Source organism: Lepus europaeus, chromosome 18 (assembly GCF_033115175.1).
Source record: "Lepus europaeus isolate LE1 chromosome 18, mLepTim1.pri, whole genome shotgun sequence".
NCBI lineage: Eukaryota > Metazoa > Chordata > Mammalia > Lagomorpha > Leporidae > Lepus > Lepus europaeus.
In genome coordinates this window covers 71,847,502-71,864,269 of record NC_084844.1, presented here as the reverse complement: position 1 = coordinate 71,864,269, position 16,768 = coordinate 71,847,502, and the positions used below count along the sequence as shown (strand labels likewise).

Genomic DNA, 16,768 nt, shown 5'->3' with positions numbered 1-16,768 from the left:
GAGAGAGAGTCCTGGACCAGGGTGTCCGGCATCCCCAATAGGAGTGAGATAACAGTAACCCTGCAGTTTTTCTCTTTCATATAATTAATACCATAATAAAATTAATCATGGTGTTAGTGTTAAACAAGCCCTGCATTCCTGGAATGTATCCCATTTGCTTAGTCATTTATTTAGCTTATTTATTGAATTTGATGTCCTAAATTCTTTTTCTTCATATTACCCTTTACTGATCAAAAATTCCAAACAAAGGTAGCCTCTCCCTAAAACTGCCCCCCTCTGCTGCCTTGGCACCTGCCCTTACCCCTGTCACAGCTACCAGGGCGCAGAGCAGAAACTGTCCCAGGGCCCTGAAGCCCTATGTGTTCGTTAAGTAGCAGCTTAACAATGTTAGCTGAACAAGTAGGTGGTGCTCCCAGGGCTGCCTGCCACAAGCCAGCATCTCCCAAGATTATCTTCAAAATCCATAAAATGGGCACTCGCTCAGGTCTGGCGAAGGGCGAGGACTCTCCTCCTCCGAGACAAGCGTGGCATCTGGGTCTGCATGCCAGCAGCTGCCCCACTGCCTTGGGAGCACGCGTGGGCTGCTTCCCACCCCGAGCTGGAACTGCACCTCTGCCCTTCACCCCATCTTCAGAGACTACACACACATATCCACACAAGGCTGCTGGGGGCAACTTTAATAAGGCAGGGGACTTGCTTTGCGGCATCAAAGGTCAAAGAGGAAGTAACCTCAGTTAACCATACTTTCTCTCAGTTGGTACTGTTAATACATTATTGGCTTCATCTGTTTACAGAGCCATCCCAAAGTACTGAATACAATAGAAGTGGCTGGAAAAAGTCCACAGGAACCTATAGGAGGACAGCTAAACACAGAACCAACAACGCTAAAACTAAAGTTTTATGAGCAGCACATCATATATAACTGTGGATGACAAAAGACTTTAAGTTGCCATGTTTAAAATTATAAACTCATCAACCAACAAGAGGTACTTGCTTACTTCACAGTATTTTTGAAAGCACCTGTAGGATTTTACAAGTATTTAACCCTTTAGGCCTCTGGGGCTTTCTCATTAAGATAACTATCATGTCTACAAAAAGAGTTAAAGATTTTAAAAGCTATTATTAAGATTGCTATATTGGTCTATTATGCTATGTTATATGTGTGTACATATTGTATGTCCACATGGGGAAATTTTATTAAGAGTTTTATTTTAAATGGCTTATAGAGAAGATTGTCCATAAATTTAAGCTGCTAAAATCAATCAAAGATACATTTTAATTTGTGTGACCTGAATCTGTGTATCATATGTTTTAAACGTGTTGGTAGAAAGAAACTAAAAACATTTTAGATGGTTGTGCTTAAGTTTACTGGCTAAACAAACTACAACATGTTAGATATTTAAGAGGTGTTTCCAAATACATGATTCTTAAAATTAAAAAAAAAAAAAAAGTCAAAGAGGAAGGGCATCATATCTGATTGGCTCATGCACTGGCTGGATACTTTCCAGCTGGTTGGCAGCCAGGGCGCGGGCCTCCTCGGCAAAGCGGTGGCGTCCCTCCTCAGTCAACTTCCAGAGGCAGGAGCAGGGCCAGGCGCTGACCTCAGCCTGCTTACTGACCGGCATTTTCTCAAAGCTGTCTCGGAAACACAGATTGTGGCGGATGGTGTTCTTCCAGCCTTCCGGAGCCGTTCGGAAAAATGGAAAGTGTTGTCAAGTGAAACTGTAGATCTGCTGCACGTTGAGGCCACGAGGGGAACTGTTTCTTAACGCCACGGCAATTAGGTGGAAGTAATTGAGAGGGGGCCGGGGCCAGAGCCTTTCCTCCTGGCCGCTGGGTTGCTGAAGCCTCCGGCTCTGGAGGGGGGCCCTTTTGTAAGGGGACAGGAGAGCCACACAGGAGCTGTCATCCTTGTCCTCGGCCTCCTCCTTTTCCGTGAGCTCCCAGCTGCTGGGGGAAGACGAAAAGTGCTTTGGCGACGGAGACTGCTCGGGGGAGGAAGGCGACAGTGCCCGGCCCCCGCAGCCTCTGGGCAGCTGGCATCTTCCTGATGGCAGGGCAGTCGAGGGCGAGGGACCGCGCCCGCCAGTTCCTTCTTCTCGCTAGCCCCTTGGGCTTCCAGTTTTCCCGGTGGGTACACGATGTTGGGGTTCACACACATCCACAGGTTGGGCTCAAACTCTGGACCATCTCTGTCAGCACGGGGCTTCTTCTCCAAAGGTAACCTTGGTGGTTCCACTATTTGAAGCCTGTACCTGGCAAGGTTCTGCTCAGCCATAGGCAGGTGCGATGTGAAGGCCAGAAAGGCCTTGTTCCCCATGTCCCAGTCCAGCAGTCCCAGGACCTGGCCACGGAGGCTGGCCCAGACGTCGAGCTGCTGGAGTTTGAGGTCCACCTTTAGGAGAGCGCGGCGTGCCCAGCCGCGGACAGAGGGAGCCAAGGGAGACTGATGTCCTAAATTTTTAATACATTTTATCTTTAGCGATATCTCAGGTTATATTAAAATTAAGATGAAGGTAAAGAGATTTTCCAAAAATATCTGCTGCCACAGTGGCATAGTCACTCCTCTTATTAATATGAACCTGGCCAGTGTAGTATAGTTGTTATGATTACATTTGCTACATCATTAACACCTCAAATCCATAATTGACACTAGGATTTTGTATTGAAAACTTTATGAATTCATGCAAAGTTATAATAATGTGTGTCCACCATTTTATTATACAGCATTTCATTACTCTAAAATTTTATCTGCCTAGTCACCCATTTCTTCCCTCTACAATCCTGTCAACAACTAATCTTTTTACTAGATTCATAATTGTGCCATTCTGAAATGTCACATAGTGATGAGCACGTATAATTGTTCACGTCAACTTCTTTTACTTGGTAATACACCAAAGATTCCTCTGTGTGTTTTCATGATTTGTTAGCTCATTTCCTTTTAGCAATAAACTATTTTCTGAATGATACAACACAGTTCACTCATACATTCACCTATATGAGAATATCTTAATTATTTCAAAATTTGGTTGGATTTTTACATTATTGCTCATGAGGAAATTTGATTTTTTTCAATCACTGTGTTTGTTTTTCAGGATAATATTCATTATAGGAGTAGTTCAGATGTATTCCTCCTCATCTTTTGAAAAGCATGCAGAATTACATAATTTCTTTCTAAAATATTGGAAGAATGTATCAGTGAGGATATCTGGGCCAGGTGATGCTTTCTAGGAAGATTTGTAACTCTGTATTTTACTTTAGAGATATTTGTTAATACAGGTGGTGAAGTTCTTCTTGACTGAGTTTATCTTTCAAGGAACTTGTCTACTTTATTTATGTTAGCATGGTTCTTCATGAAAATCTGTATTAATATCTCAAGAATTTGTACTAATATCACATGCTTTTCTTCATTCATAATTTGTGCATTTTCACTTTTTCTTGATCAACCTGAGTGGATAGATGTTTATCACCTTCACTATTTCCACACATGGTTTTGTTACAGTGGCTTTTCCCATTTTTTTCCCAGTTTTACTGACATTTTTCTTCTGTCATAATGAAGTTGGTCATGAAAGCAGGCTGGTGTGCAGGCGTTGAGAGAGACAAGCACATTTAGGTTGCTTGGCTCAGGGTCAGTGGTGCGGCTTTTTGACCTTCATGACCTTGAGGCCATGCTCACTGCCATGTCCTGCACCGTGCAGTGCTGTGGGTCATGCTTGGTGCTGAGATTAATTCTAGGCAGCCAAGGGGTGAGCTGAGTTATGTGTGGGGCTGAGGCCTCAAGCCAGCAAGGTTCAGGAGATCACACGTGGGTAATCTTCTGATAGCAACAAGAAGTACACCAGAGGTGCACTCGCTGGCCTTGGTGGACATGGTCCTTCAGGGAGCCACTTGGCCCTCACAGCCACGGGTCCCTGTATCCAGCAGTGACTACAGCCCTAGGCTCCACCTCTTTCCCTGTGGGGCTGGCCTTGTTCCCCTCAGTGGTACTGGTGACCCTGCTCCTGGAACAGAGGTTGGGGAGCTGTGCCAGGGTTGAGGTGGCTAAGGCCAGAGGTGCCTTGGGGTCCCTGAGGGAGGCGCTGCAGCTCCTGGGGCTAAATTTTACTGATTGTATCTTGGTTGCTGTAGTTGATTGGGATGGCTATAGGAAGTTATCCTAGCCTTTGAAGCTTATAAACCAAAGAAATCATCATGGATCTTAAAGTAAGAGTCTCAGGATGCAGCCCTGACAGGGTTGAGGGTCTCTTGAGTGTCTGCTTCCTGGTTCCTAGATGGCTTTTCCCAGAATCCTCAGGTGGATAAAGGGTAAAGATACTCACTGTTTCTGTTTTATAAGCCTCTGATCCCGCCTGAGCACCTTACAGCTTTATCAGGCAATAACACCATCCATGATTATGTTTCAGCATTTAAATGGTACATTCAGATCACAGCAGATACTTATTTTCACTCTCTATGTGGTGCTGTGACTTTAAGTTGCTCCTCTTTTTCTAGTGTCTTTAGTTGTTGGAAATCAAGTTCATTGATTTCAGACTAATATCAGGGGCTTCAAAATTTTTCATTGTGTTTTTTCTTTAAAAAAGCTTCTGAACCCCTTTCTACAGACATTTATCACTAAAATTTTTCATTAATGTGCCCTGATAGCTACATTAAACAAGTTCTCTTATGTTGTATTCAATTCAGTTAAATACTTTCTCTCTGCTTGCTCTTGGACTCAGTTTATTGCCATGTGTGCTACTTACTTTCCAAATATTTGAATATTTTCCTGATTCCTGTTTGTGTTATTTCTTTCTGATTTGATTGGTTTGTATTCATAGAGCATAACATATCATTTGATTTTATCCTTTTATTAGTGTATGTTTTATACTCTATGACATCTACTTTGGTAAGTGTTCTATGGTTACTTGAGAGTAGTGTTTTGAATTGGATATTCTTACTGAATTTCTTGTTTCTTGTTCTGTCATTTGCTGAATGACAAGTACTGGAATCTCAAATGATGTTTCTAAATTTTTAAACTATCTTATTGTATAGCATGCATTTGACTTTATTAGATGCATAAATCTTTAGAATCATATCTTCTTGGGTAACTGAACTCATAATTTTGAAATGAATTTTTAATTGCTTATGGGAGTATGGCTATGAAATTAACCTTGGTAAGGCTTGTGTTCCTCACTTTTCAGTTTTTAAGTGTTATTGTACTTACATATTATTGTAGTTCACCTTATCTGTCATCAAACTGGTTTAATTTCACAGTTTATTATTCGATTCTGCTTTATTTTAGATTAATAAATTATTTTATGATTTAGTTGTATATATATTTCAGGAGGAATTATTAACTGCAACTCTTTGTTTTGCTATGATACAGCTGCTTTACCAATGATAGTATATGATTTTAATTCATTAGAGTCCATCTCGAAGTAACTATACTACATTATATGTGATATAATAAAAATATAATATACTTTAAGTCTAGGAAAAATTGCCATTTTTCCTTCAGAACTTTCCTGTGTGTACATTTGGTGGGCTATCTGTTATTCATTTGCAGTGTTATCAAAGATTGTCACAGTCTCAAACTTATGCATTTTTTGTGATATATAATTTACACTAATGCCTATCCAGTACAATTTCTGACACTGTAATTTATATCTTTATGAGTGTTAAGATAGTTTTAAAAATATCTTCCACACTTCTACTTATCATTTTTGAGATTTACTTTTTGACCAGTTAAGCACCTTAAATACAGCTTGATCTTTTCTAGTCTTGCTTTCATGATTTGTTGTGTGGATCAGAACCATGCTCAGCCTATGTCTAAATTCCTAGTCCTAAGGCAAAAACTTTTCTCATTACTCTAATCATTGTCCCATGACTTGGGAGTTTTTCAGTCCGGCTGCTGAGAATGGATGTTTAATCTCAGCTCTCTATGGGCACAAGGAAGAATTTCCTCTAATCTTTACAGATGTCACACCCACAGTCTTAATTTTTTTTTGGTGGGCATGCACTGTTTATTACTTCACCAAACATCCAAACAAGGCCCTCCAAATGTCTCCAGTGTTCTTTCTCATTACTCTGTTCCTCTCCAGATTTCCCTATGACAGCTCACTGACATGATGTTCCAGAATACCCAGCTTCATCACATCAATGCAGGGAGTCTGTACACTCTACCTCAGTTCCCTCTCCCTGTGACAGGCCATGGGATCTCTCTGCTAGGAGCTGCAGAATTTGAGAGTTTACTTTATTTTTCTTTTATCTTTCATATATTGTGTTCTTTGCCGCAGGCCTTTTAGTATGAAAATCGGTGATAAATGCTGGTTTTCTCTTTAGTGTCTGATTGTCTCATGTAAGGATTTTAAGAACAATTTTTACTTCATCTTGGCTACAAGTAAATTTAAGCTGAGCTTCAGCATGTGGTATACACTGGTTGGAATACTCTTCATTCTTTTCTTAACTGCTATGTTTTAATCCTTTATGTCTCAGTGTACTCATGTTATTGTCAAGAAAATGTTCCTTAGACCCAGTGTGGATTGAATTTTATTATGTGATCATTAAATTGTTATCTTACTAAATCCATCTAAATTCAGAGTTTAATTTTATTTTAATTTCCTCTCCACTAGACTCTAATCCAAATAAGAACAGAAAATTTGTTTTATTTGCAGAGCCTAGTACAATAATGTCTTACACAGTGTGGGTTTTCAATATGTATTTGTACACTGCATGAATTAGTGGGAAAAAGAACATGTTTATATAAAATATTCATATATATTTCTCTCACTTTATTCTTCATATTATTTCAGAATATTGAAAATCCAGGCTGCATTTTTTCATATGCAATATTATTATAACTTTCTTAAAAATTGCTATAGAGTGCTTACTGAGAAACTTAAATTTATGAAAAATTAGAGAAATACAAAAATCTCTACAATAAGATAAATGAAATTACTTAGGCCATCAATAGTTAGGTGGGATCAAGAATGCTATATTTTGAGGTATTATCTCTTTACATTTCCTAAAATATCCTGGAACAGAGTGACAAAAATGTAGACACACACACACACAGAGAGAGACAGAGAGAAAGAGAGAGAGGGAGAGAGAGAGCACTTATCCACTGATAAACTCCCCTAAATACCTGATGCCTACAAAATGTTGGGGAAAAGCAGTAGGAGATGGCCTAAGGGTATGGACCCCTGCCGCCAATGTGGGAGATCCAGGTGAAACTCCTGGCTTCATCCCAGCCCAGTCCTGGCCACTGCTGCCATTTGCAAAGTAAATCAGCAGATAGAAGATCTCTCTCTCTCTTTTTCTGTATCTCCCTCTCTCTCTCTGTAACTGCCTTTCAAATTCATAAGAAAATCTTTTAAAAAATACAGTGTAACTAGATTTTCCTCCTTCAGTGTAATTCTGAAACAAAATGGACTTATAAATTACATTTAAGCAAAGTGAGAAATATGGCCCTTTTGATGGCACCAAAACAAAGAAGCTCCTGCCTCTCCCTAAGTGTATGTTAAGACAAGTGTTTAGAAGAACAAGAAAACAGCACTGAAAGGTATCCACAGCCACCCGTGATGGAGAGACAAGGACAGAGGGAGAGAAAGGAAGAGAGAGAAGGGGAGAGAGAGGGGGAGAGAGAGAGAGGGAGGGAGGAAGGGAGAAGGAGAAATAGTAGTAGTGGTGGTGGTGGTGGTAGAAGTAGAAGAGGACAAAGAGGAAGTGGAGGAAAAGGGAGAGGAGGAAAAGAAAAAAAGTAGGGAGAGAAGAAGGAAGGAAGGGATGAAGAAAAACAAACAAAACAGTGTAACTCCAGAGGAAGCTCAAAGATCCCTGAAAGTGCACCTCCAGGAGAAACAAGTTTGATCAGCATGCCTACATTCCCCCTGACAACAGAGCCTGCCATGAGGAAGAGAGAAGGCCACACACAGTTATGTTTGTCGAGATGTCAAGGCCAGCTATCACCAGATCAGACAAGCTGTGAAGCAACTCTGACTTAGAGGTGGCCAAGGTGAATATCCTGATCAGGCTGATGGAGAGAAGAAAGCCTGTAATCAAACGGCTCTGGATTATGATTCTCGGATGTTGACAGCAAAATTGGGATCATCTAAACTTGGTCCAGAGGACTAATTGGAAATACCCAATTTCATCATTAACCAAAAGCAATAAAAATACAGCAAAGAGTAAGTTTGAGAATGTCTTCTAGATCATGGTAAAGGATTTAAATTTAGTTCTGAGATAATGACAATCAGAAGATTCTTTTTTTTTTTTTTTTTTTTTTGGCCAGGCAGAGTAGATAGTGAGAGAGAGAGACAAAGAGAAAGGTCTTCCTTTTTTCTGTTGGTTCACGCTCCAATGGCCACTGCAGCTGGTGCATCTCGCTGATCCGAAGCTGGGAGCCAGGTGCTTCTCCTGGTCTCCCATGTGGGTGCAGGGCCCAAGCACTTGGGCCATCCTCCACTGCCTTCCCGGGCCATAGCAGAGAGCTGGCCTGGAAGAGGGGCAACTGGGATAGAATCCGGCACCCCGACCGGGACTAGAACCCGGTGTGCAGGCGCCGCAAGGTGGAGGATTAGCCTGTTAAGCCACGGCACTGGCCCAATCAGAAGATTCTGTAAGTAGAATGACAGGTTTTAATTTCATCTGAAAGTAAATTACTCTATTTTCTATAATGATAATAAAACCAGATAGAGATAATTGAAAGACAGAAAACTATGCAATTGAAGTAAAGACAATAACCAATAATAAAAAAGGTGATTACACAGACCAGAGTGTTAGGAAAGGAGAGGGTCAAAAATTGTCATATATGGGAAGTATTTCAAAGACAGCAACAAGGAGGCATTATGTATTAATTAGTTTATGTGAAAGGAAGAGAGAGAAGGTGGTTGATGAGTTGATGAGGATTGCTATGATTGTTTTGAAATGAACAATTGAAAATTGAAATTCTCAGCTATTGAGATGAATGTCAGATTAGAGAATGTTCTTATTAAACATTTAAATGTGTTATTGTACAGCAGATTAATAGAGGTGAGTAAAAAGAAGAGGTCCAGATAAATATATAAATTTAGGATTTATTGGTACATAGCTAATTTTTGTTTAATTTTATTATTTTAAGTATTTATTTATATATTCACTTATTTGAAATGTAGAGTGACAGAGAAAGACAGAAAATGAGTGAGTGAGAGAGAGCTCTTTTTTTAAAAAAAAATATTTATTTATTTATTTGAAAGTCAGAGTTACCCAGAGAGAGAGGAGATAGAGACAGAGAGATAAAGAGGTTTTCCATCTGCTGGTTCACTCCCCAATTGGCTGCAATGGCCAGAGCAGTGCTGATCTGAAGCCAGGAGCCAGGAGATTCTTCCGGTCTCCCAAATGGGTGCAGGGGTCCAAGGACTTGGGCCATCTTCTACTGCTTTCCCTGGTCATAGCAGAGAGCTGGATCAGAAGTGGAGCAGCTGGGACTTGAACCAGTGCCCATATGGCAAGCCAGCACTGCAGGCAGCAGCTTTACCTGCTACACCATAGTGCTGGCCCTTAGAAAGGTCTTTAATCTGCTGATTTACTCCCCAAATAGCCATAAGAGTTAGGTCTGGGCTAGGCTGAAGCCAGGAGCCAGGAATTCCATTGTCCCACATGCTTAGTGGGGGCCCAAGCATTTGGGCCATTTTCCATTGTCTACACAGGTGCATTAGAAGGGAGATGTATTCGAAGCAGAGCAGCAGGGATTCAGATCAGCACTCCAACATAGGCTGATGGCATTGCCAGTAGCAGCTTACCATATTGTGTCACAACACAACACTGGCCCCTATTTTCATTATTGAAAAAAAAAATAAGCTTAAATAAAAATTGTAAGTATGTATCAGATATCACATTTATTTCAACATATGCATATATTATTTACTGTCCAATCAGGGTAAATGTATCTGTCTTTTTAAGCATTGTCATTTACTTATGATAGAAACATTTAAAATAATTTCTTATAGTGTTTTTATAGAAAAACATACAATATATAATCATTACCTATGGTGACCTTGCTGTGCAATAGAATACCAGAACTTATTCATCCTATCTCTGTCATTGCATCCATTAAATAACCTTTCCTCACCCATAGATATTATTTTAAAAATGTGTTTATTTGAAAGAGACATAAAGAGAGCACATGAGAGAGTGTGTCTATCTCTTGGTTCACTCACAAATGCCCACAATAGCATTGTTAAGCCAGGAAAAAGTCAGAAATCAAGAGCTTCTGCCTGGGCTGGACGTGCAGTGGGAGGGGGCTCAGGGCACGAGTGCCCGACTTTCCACAGAGGCTGGTCCTGCAGGGAAACAGGATGGAGCCTGGGGCACAGGTGCCAGCACTGAGCCCCTTCCCAGAGAGGAGCCCACCTGTGAGATGGCCGGTCACACACAGCACCCCCGCGGGGCCGGCCGTGGGCTGCAGCCCTTGGCCTCAGGAGGGGCGTCCTGCCTCACTGCATCCCCTGAGGCCACACTCTCCTATCAAGAGCTCCTGTTCCACCCAGCAGGGGTCAGCCTTGCCACCACCGCCAGCAGGAGGAGGCTGTCCACCATCAGGGCATCCGGGCAGTCTTCAGCTCTCTCGTGCCCTGGGGAGGAACCGCACACATTGGCCCCAGAGCCTCATCAGCAACAAGGAGTGGGCTGGGGACCACTGGACTGCCTGGGATTCCTGACCCAGCCCCAAGGAAGAGACGAGACCCCCAGGCCCGGGCTGCTGCGATGGAGCCAGTGAGGCAGTGGGAGATCCACCTGCTGCTGGACAGTGAGGAGGCCATGCAGCACGAGCTGGCTGTCCAGGAGGAGTGAGTGCCTGGCCCCAGGCCGGGGGTGGGGCCCCACTCGGCTGTGCCCTCCTTGGCCTGGCCCCAGGCCCACGCCCCCTCACCAGTGAGGTGTGGGAGGTGAGGCAGGGCCCTGTGTGTCGTCCTGTGCTCCAGGACGAGGCTGCAGGCCTGGATGGGGCCTGGTGCTCACCTCGGGGATGTCTCTGCCGTCACAGCCCGGGTTTCCTTCCCTGAAGACAGATGCGACCCCTGCAGGAGGGCGGCCAGCTGTCTGGCTCCCGGGGTCCTCTGAGAGGGCGGGGAGCTGGAGCTGTGGGCTGCTCCGGGCTCCGTTCCTTCAAACCCTCAGATCCTCGGGACCAGAGGGGAGGCTGTTGCAGTGAAGAAACACAAACCCCAGGGCACCGGAGCTGACCGGGCCTGGGACAGACGTGGCACCCTGGGCTTTGTGCTGAGGGAGGGGCGTGCAGGGCCCAGCTGCTGTGCCCAGCCCAAGAGCCCCTCTCTGGGGAAATTCCCACCCCCTCCACACAGTGCCAGCTAGGGGCAGTGGCGAGCGAGGCCGCACCCCTAGGGCTGAGTCCCTCTCTGGTTGGCGGCTCCAGAGGCCATGGATGTCCCTCCAGTGCCTGGGCTGTCTGCTGTGTCGTGGGAACCCTCACAGCTCCAAGTTCTCCCTGCACAACTGTTCACTTTCTTCTCTTTTGTAACAGTTATGAATTGTCAAGTTACACAACTGATGTATTAAAACGGTAAATTTGCTTTTCAAATGAGATTTAAAGTATAAAGTAGCAGAAAAACTGTAAGTGCATAACAGAGGTGCAGACGTCAAAGTAATTCTTCCCAATCCTTATTAAAAATAAAACTTCTCATGAGAACTGTTTCCCAAAAAAAAAAAAAAAGTCAGAAGTCAAAAATTCCATCAAGGTTCCCACATGTGTAGCAGGAGCCCAAATACTGGGTTGTTACCTGCAACTTCACAGGCACAAAGCCAGAAAGCTGAGTCAAACGTGTGAAATAGCCTGAATTTAAACCAGGCACTTCAATATTGGGTGCAGACATCCCAAGTGATGGCATAATCCACTTTACCACAATGTCTACCCTTATAGATGACATATAAAACCATGAGAATTGAAGATAGTATTCATGCACTGAATTAAGTACAAAGAAAAAAAATGAAAATAAACGCAGGAATATTTCAAGGGAAACAGAAATTAGAAGATGAGATTGGAGATAACTAAAGATAGAGAAAAATTAAGTAAATATGGATATTCCAGATGTTAGGTTTAGAGTATATTTGGGGGAGGCTATAATTACTAGCTCATTTCACTGCTAGTAACAGGCTGAAAAAGGAGAGCTGATAATTGCCAATTTGACTCTGCAATGGTTATGTAGATCATTGGTGACCTGGAATAGAACAATTTTGGTAGGATGACTGAGAAGCACATGATGTGAGTACATGCAAAGAAAGTGGTGAGAGGGAAAATCAAATCCAGCAAGTTAAAACATTTCCAGCTACTCTGTTGTTAAGGAATTAGAGAAATGCGATTAGTAAAAGAAGGTGTTAATGAATGTTGTGGACAAATTTTTAAAGAGACCCTCATGACACACAGTTCCTGGTATTTATGCCACTATATAAACCTCTCCTAATGCTTGTGAATTGCTTCAAACTTATAGTTATGATAAAAGTGAAGGGTTGTCGCTCACCTTATTACCTAATATTATAAAAGATTCTATTGCTTACAGATTCTTTTTAAAGTTACCTAAATACCCGAGTAGGCTTTTAAACAGGCTGATCCAAGGTGAGCACTTAGATGAGAACCCTGCCATGGCTAGCTTCTTGATTGCTGCTTTGCAAATGGCCAGCTCCCTCATACCCTGATCTGCTGACACAAAGAGTTTGTGAAATAACAAATTTATAAAACGTAAGCTTCTGAGTTTGTGATAATTTGTGTATTTCATAGAAAAATGAAAAAATAAGGTTGAGAGTTTTTTCATTTTCCCTTTTAGCATGAGATGAATTACTAGAAAATCACATCTATCAAAATAACAATATTATTATGAAAGAAAGGAAATCCAGGAGTATAGTGAAAAGTCAGAACAACTGCAAAAATCTACTGTTAATCTATAGAAACTAGGAGAGGAAATCAGAGTATATATTTTGATATTTTGTTATGTGATGACAGGAGTGTGAATTTTTCCTTATACATAATTTTCTTTTCTTTTCTTTTTTTTTTTTTTTTTTTTTTTTGGTCAGTGTCTCCATGAAGTCTCATGTTTTCTCAAAGCATCATATAGGTGCAATGGATGCCTCATCTATTCTGTCCCCATATGTTGTGCCTCCAAAATTCACATGGCCCTTTATTCTATGCCCTTTATACTTTCTATCCCAAGTCATCCAACTGCCTGGATCCTCCTGCTAAACAGCATTAAAAAAACAGTAAAAATGCTCTAAAATAGCAGACATGATAGAGAAAAATATTGAACTTCTTCAAGTAGAACACCATAGGACAGGAAAAGGAGTCTAGGACTTTTCAGGTATGATGAGATGCTATTGAAGAGTTTTGAATATCTTTTCTTGAATATCAAGATATGTTTATATTAAATCATATCAGGCTGCTTGCTATTATTGAACAGGATAGATGTGCTGGACAACAATTCTACTGTTTATGGTCTTTATGGCCTCTGTATTTTCTTGGAATAACAGAGAAATTAAGCACCCATAATGTATAAAAGAGTAGATAATGTCCAAAAATATAGGAACATGGGAGAACTGAGTGTATTGAGGACAAATAGACAAAAACCCGAAACTTTGAGGCAAGACAAATAATAAAAAAATCTGGGTTTGCATCTGACTTTATTTATTTTGATTTTGAAGAAGGAAAAGGAGGAGAAAGTTATGAAAATTTCTGATAAAGCAGTAAAGAATATATTAAGTATGAGTGGTTGTAACTGATCATAATATAATGAAGAAAAATTAATTAATGAAATATCTGCACATTCTAAAGTATAAATTATATAGAATAAAGAACAGCATTGACAAGAATAGATAGAATTAGTATCAAAATGGCATGTATTGGCTGTTTTTTATTATATTCTGTAAGACTAAAAGGTGACATTATTGCTGTACATTTCATGACTTTTAAAGGCATTAATTACTGTGCTGGCTAGTTTTTCATAAGGAGATGCACCTTACTAATTAATGTTTTTCAGCAAATATAGTATCGAAATTTAAGCTTTTAAAAAATGTGACAGCATAGGAAAGAAGATAGAATCCTTGTTTTGGCTATGACATGTATGAGCTTAAAAATTGACATTCCATGGGGCCAGTGCTGTGGTGCAGTGGGTTAATGCCCTGGCCTGAAGCACTAGCACCCCATATGGGTGCAGGTTCTAGTCCCAGCTGCTCCTTTTCCAATCCAGCTCTCTACTATGGCCAGGGAAAGTGGTGGAAGATGGCCCAAATCCTTGGGCAGCTGCACCTGTGTGGGAGACCCAGAAGAAGCTCCTGGCTGCTGGCATCAGATCAGTACAGCTCCAGCCATTGCAGCCAATTGGAGTGTGAACCAGTGGATGAAAGACCTCTCTCTTTCTCTCTGTCTCTCTCTCTGCCTCTCCTTGCTCTGTAACTCCTTCAAATAAATAAATTATCTTTTTAAAAAATTGACATTCTTGATTTTCTGAGAAGAGAGATTTGGAATAAATTGAAAACCAACAACTTTTCTCATAACCATCAGAGAACAGAGATCACAGGACAAATGTGCTTCTTGAAATCTAAAGAGACAGAGCATACTGAAAACAACCACTGAGATCAGTTTATCTGTGGAAGAAGATACTGGAGGTTTACACTGATAAGGACACGTTATGACAATTTTGGTGAATTGATGGAAGCTAAGTGTAGATTGGCTTGAGACTGAAAACTCCTTTGAGCCACAGTCTTGGGGTACTCCCCATTTTTGTGAATTTCAGTTCCAGGAACCACATCAGTTTCTCACAGTAAAGAGATGAGAAAGGTCTTATTCAAGCAGCAGGAAGGGGGAAACAACCATTTTGAAATATGCTACAAAGTTTCTTCATGACAAGCTCCTCCTTCCCAAGAGAAAATAAGTTTATCAGGACCTCACGAACCTGGAGGATGGCAATGAATTAATTCCAAATCGTTTTAGTCTTATTGTGTCACCCATAAAGATAAACAAAAAAATCCAACAATTGCAAAGATCAAATCCCCAGAATTCAATAACATCATGGAAAACTTTGCTCAGCCATATTTTATGTCACATCAACAGGACTCCTCTGGTAGAGCAATAATGAGTAAAAATGAAAAGAACTATGAAACAGAGACAGTATTTAAGAAAAAATTCTTGGGATAAAAAAAAGGATTAATCAGAAAAAAGACTAATGAAATCAATGAATAATATAAAGTAGAAGAAACAAATTTACACATTAGTTCCACATATTAAAAAAAAATACTATAAGTCATATTAAAAGCCAAGAGAAATCTTAGTTTAAAAAGATAAAGTAAGAAATAGGACGAGATCTAAACAGGATATGTTTTTGGAAATTATTAGATAAGAAATACGTAATAAATAAAACTACATGTTAAGGACTGAAATGAAAACATGTTTGCAAATGCAAAGACAGTGGGTAACGTAAGCAGAGACATGATGATGTTAACAAAGAATCAGCAGAAAATACTGGACATCTAAATCACTGTACACAAATTTTTTAAAAATGCCTTGTTTTAGGCTTATAAGTAGACTGCACTCAGTCAAGTGGTGAAAAATATCAGTGAGTTTGAGACATGCCAACAGAAATATCCAAAAGACTGAAGATGGGTGAAGTTTTCCCAAATTAAAGACAGATTCTGAACTATGGATCCAGGAAGCTTACAGAACACCAATCAGGATAAAAGGTCTGCAAATTGACACAAGGTCAAATCATATTAAACTGTAGAAAACCCTAAATAAAGTGAAAATCTTTAAATAAATTGGAAGAAATGATTACATTAACCTTAAAGGAGGCCGGGGGGAACGGAATGTATTGGATTTCTCTTCAGAAGCCATGTAAGCAAGGAGTGAAATATTTAAACTATTGAAAGAAAAAGATTTAGAAATTTATGGATAATGAAATTATTCTTCAGAAAGTAGAAAAAAAGACATTATATGGCAAGAAAGTAGAGGAGGTTTATCATTAAATAAGTTATCCATAGAAAAGAAAACTAGTATAGGCATAAAACAAAGATTTACATAAATGAACAGTCAAGGAGGAAATGAATGAAAGTAAAAACAAATTTTTATTTCTTCTATCCTTAATTGACCTAAATGATAACACTTCAAATTATAATAGAAGAAACAGGTGATTTTAGTATATACAGAAATGAAATGAATGACATTAATATTCTCAGAGAAATGAGAGATGATAATATTGATAATATCTTGATATGTGGCATTTAGACTATCCAGGATATAGCATAGTGTTATTTAAAAGTGCACTTAGACTAGGCATTTTTGCATATCAAAAATTCTAGGGCAATCCCTAAAAATAATTTTTAAAGAAGTGTATTTGTTAAAATAGAAGAAAGAAAATATACTCACAAAATAAACAAAACCTGAGAAAGCAGAAATGAGATAAAGACAGAAAAGGGAAACAGCGAACAATAATAATGAATAGAAAAGAATCACAAACAGACAGGAATTAAACAATGCCAATAATCACTATAAATGTGACTATTCTATCAGCTTAAAGACATGGACAACCACAGGATAAGGAGACAGAAAAACAAGGTCCTCCTACATGTTGTCTCTAACAAAAGCCCTTTAAATATAAGGACACAGATGAAGAGAAAGAGCACAATAACACTAACCTAAAAACCACAACACTGGAATATCTATGCTAATTTCAAACAAAGGATATTTCAAGGCCAGGTAAATTATCAGATATGTTAAATAATGATAAAGGGGTTATGTCCTATAAGACAAAAGTCT

At 40.2% G+C, this 16,768-nt stretch overlaps 1 pseudogene; it reads right to left on the bottom strand.

Moving 5' to 3' along the window:
* Positions 1–1,450: 1,450 nt before the first annotated feature.
* Positions 1,451–2,320, bottom strand: LOC133746996 (forkhead box protein R1-like; annotated as a pseudogene).
* Positions 2,321–16,768: the final 14,448 nt, after the last annotated feature.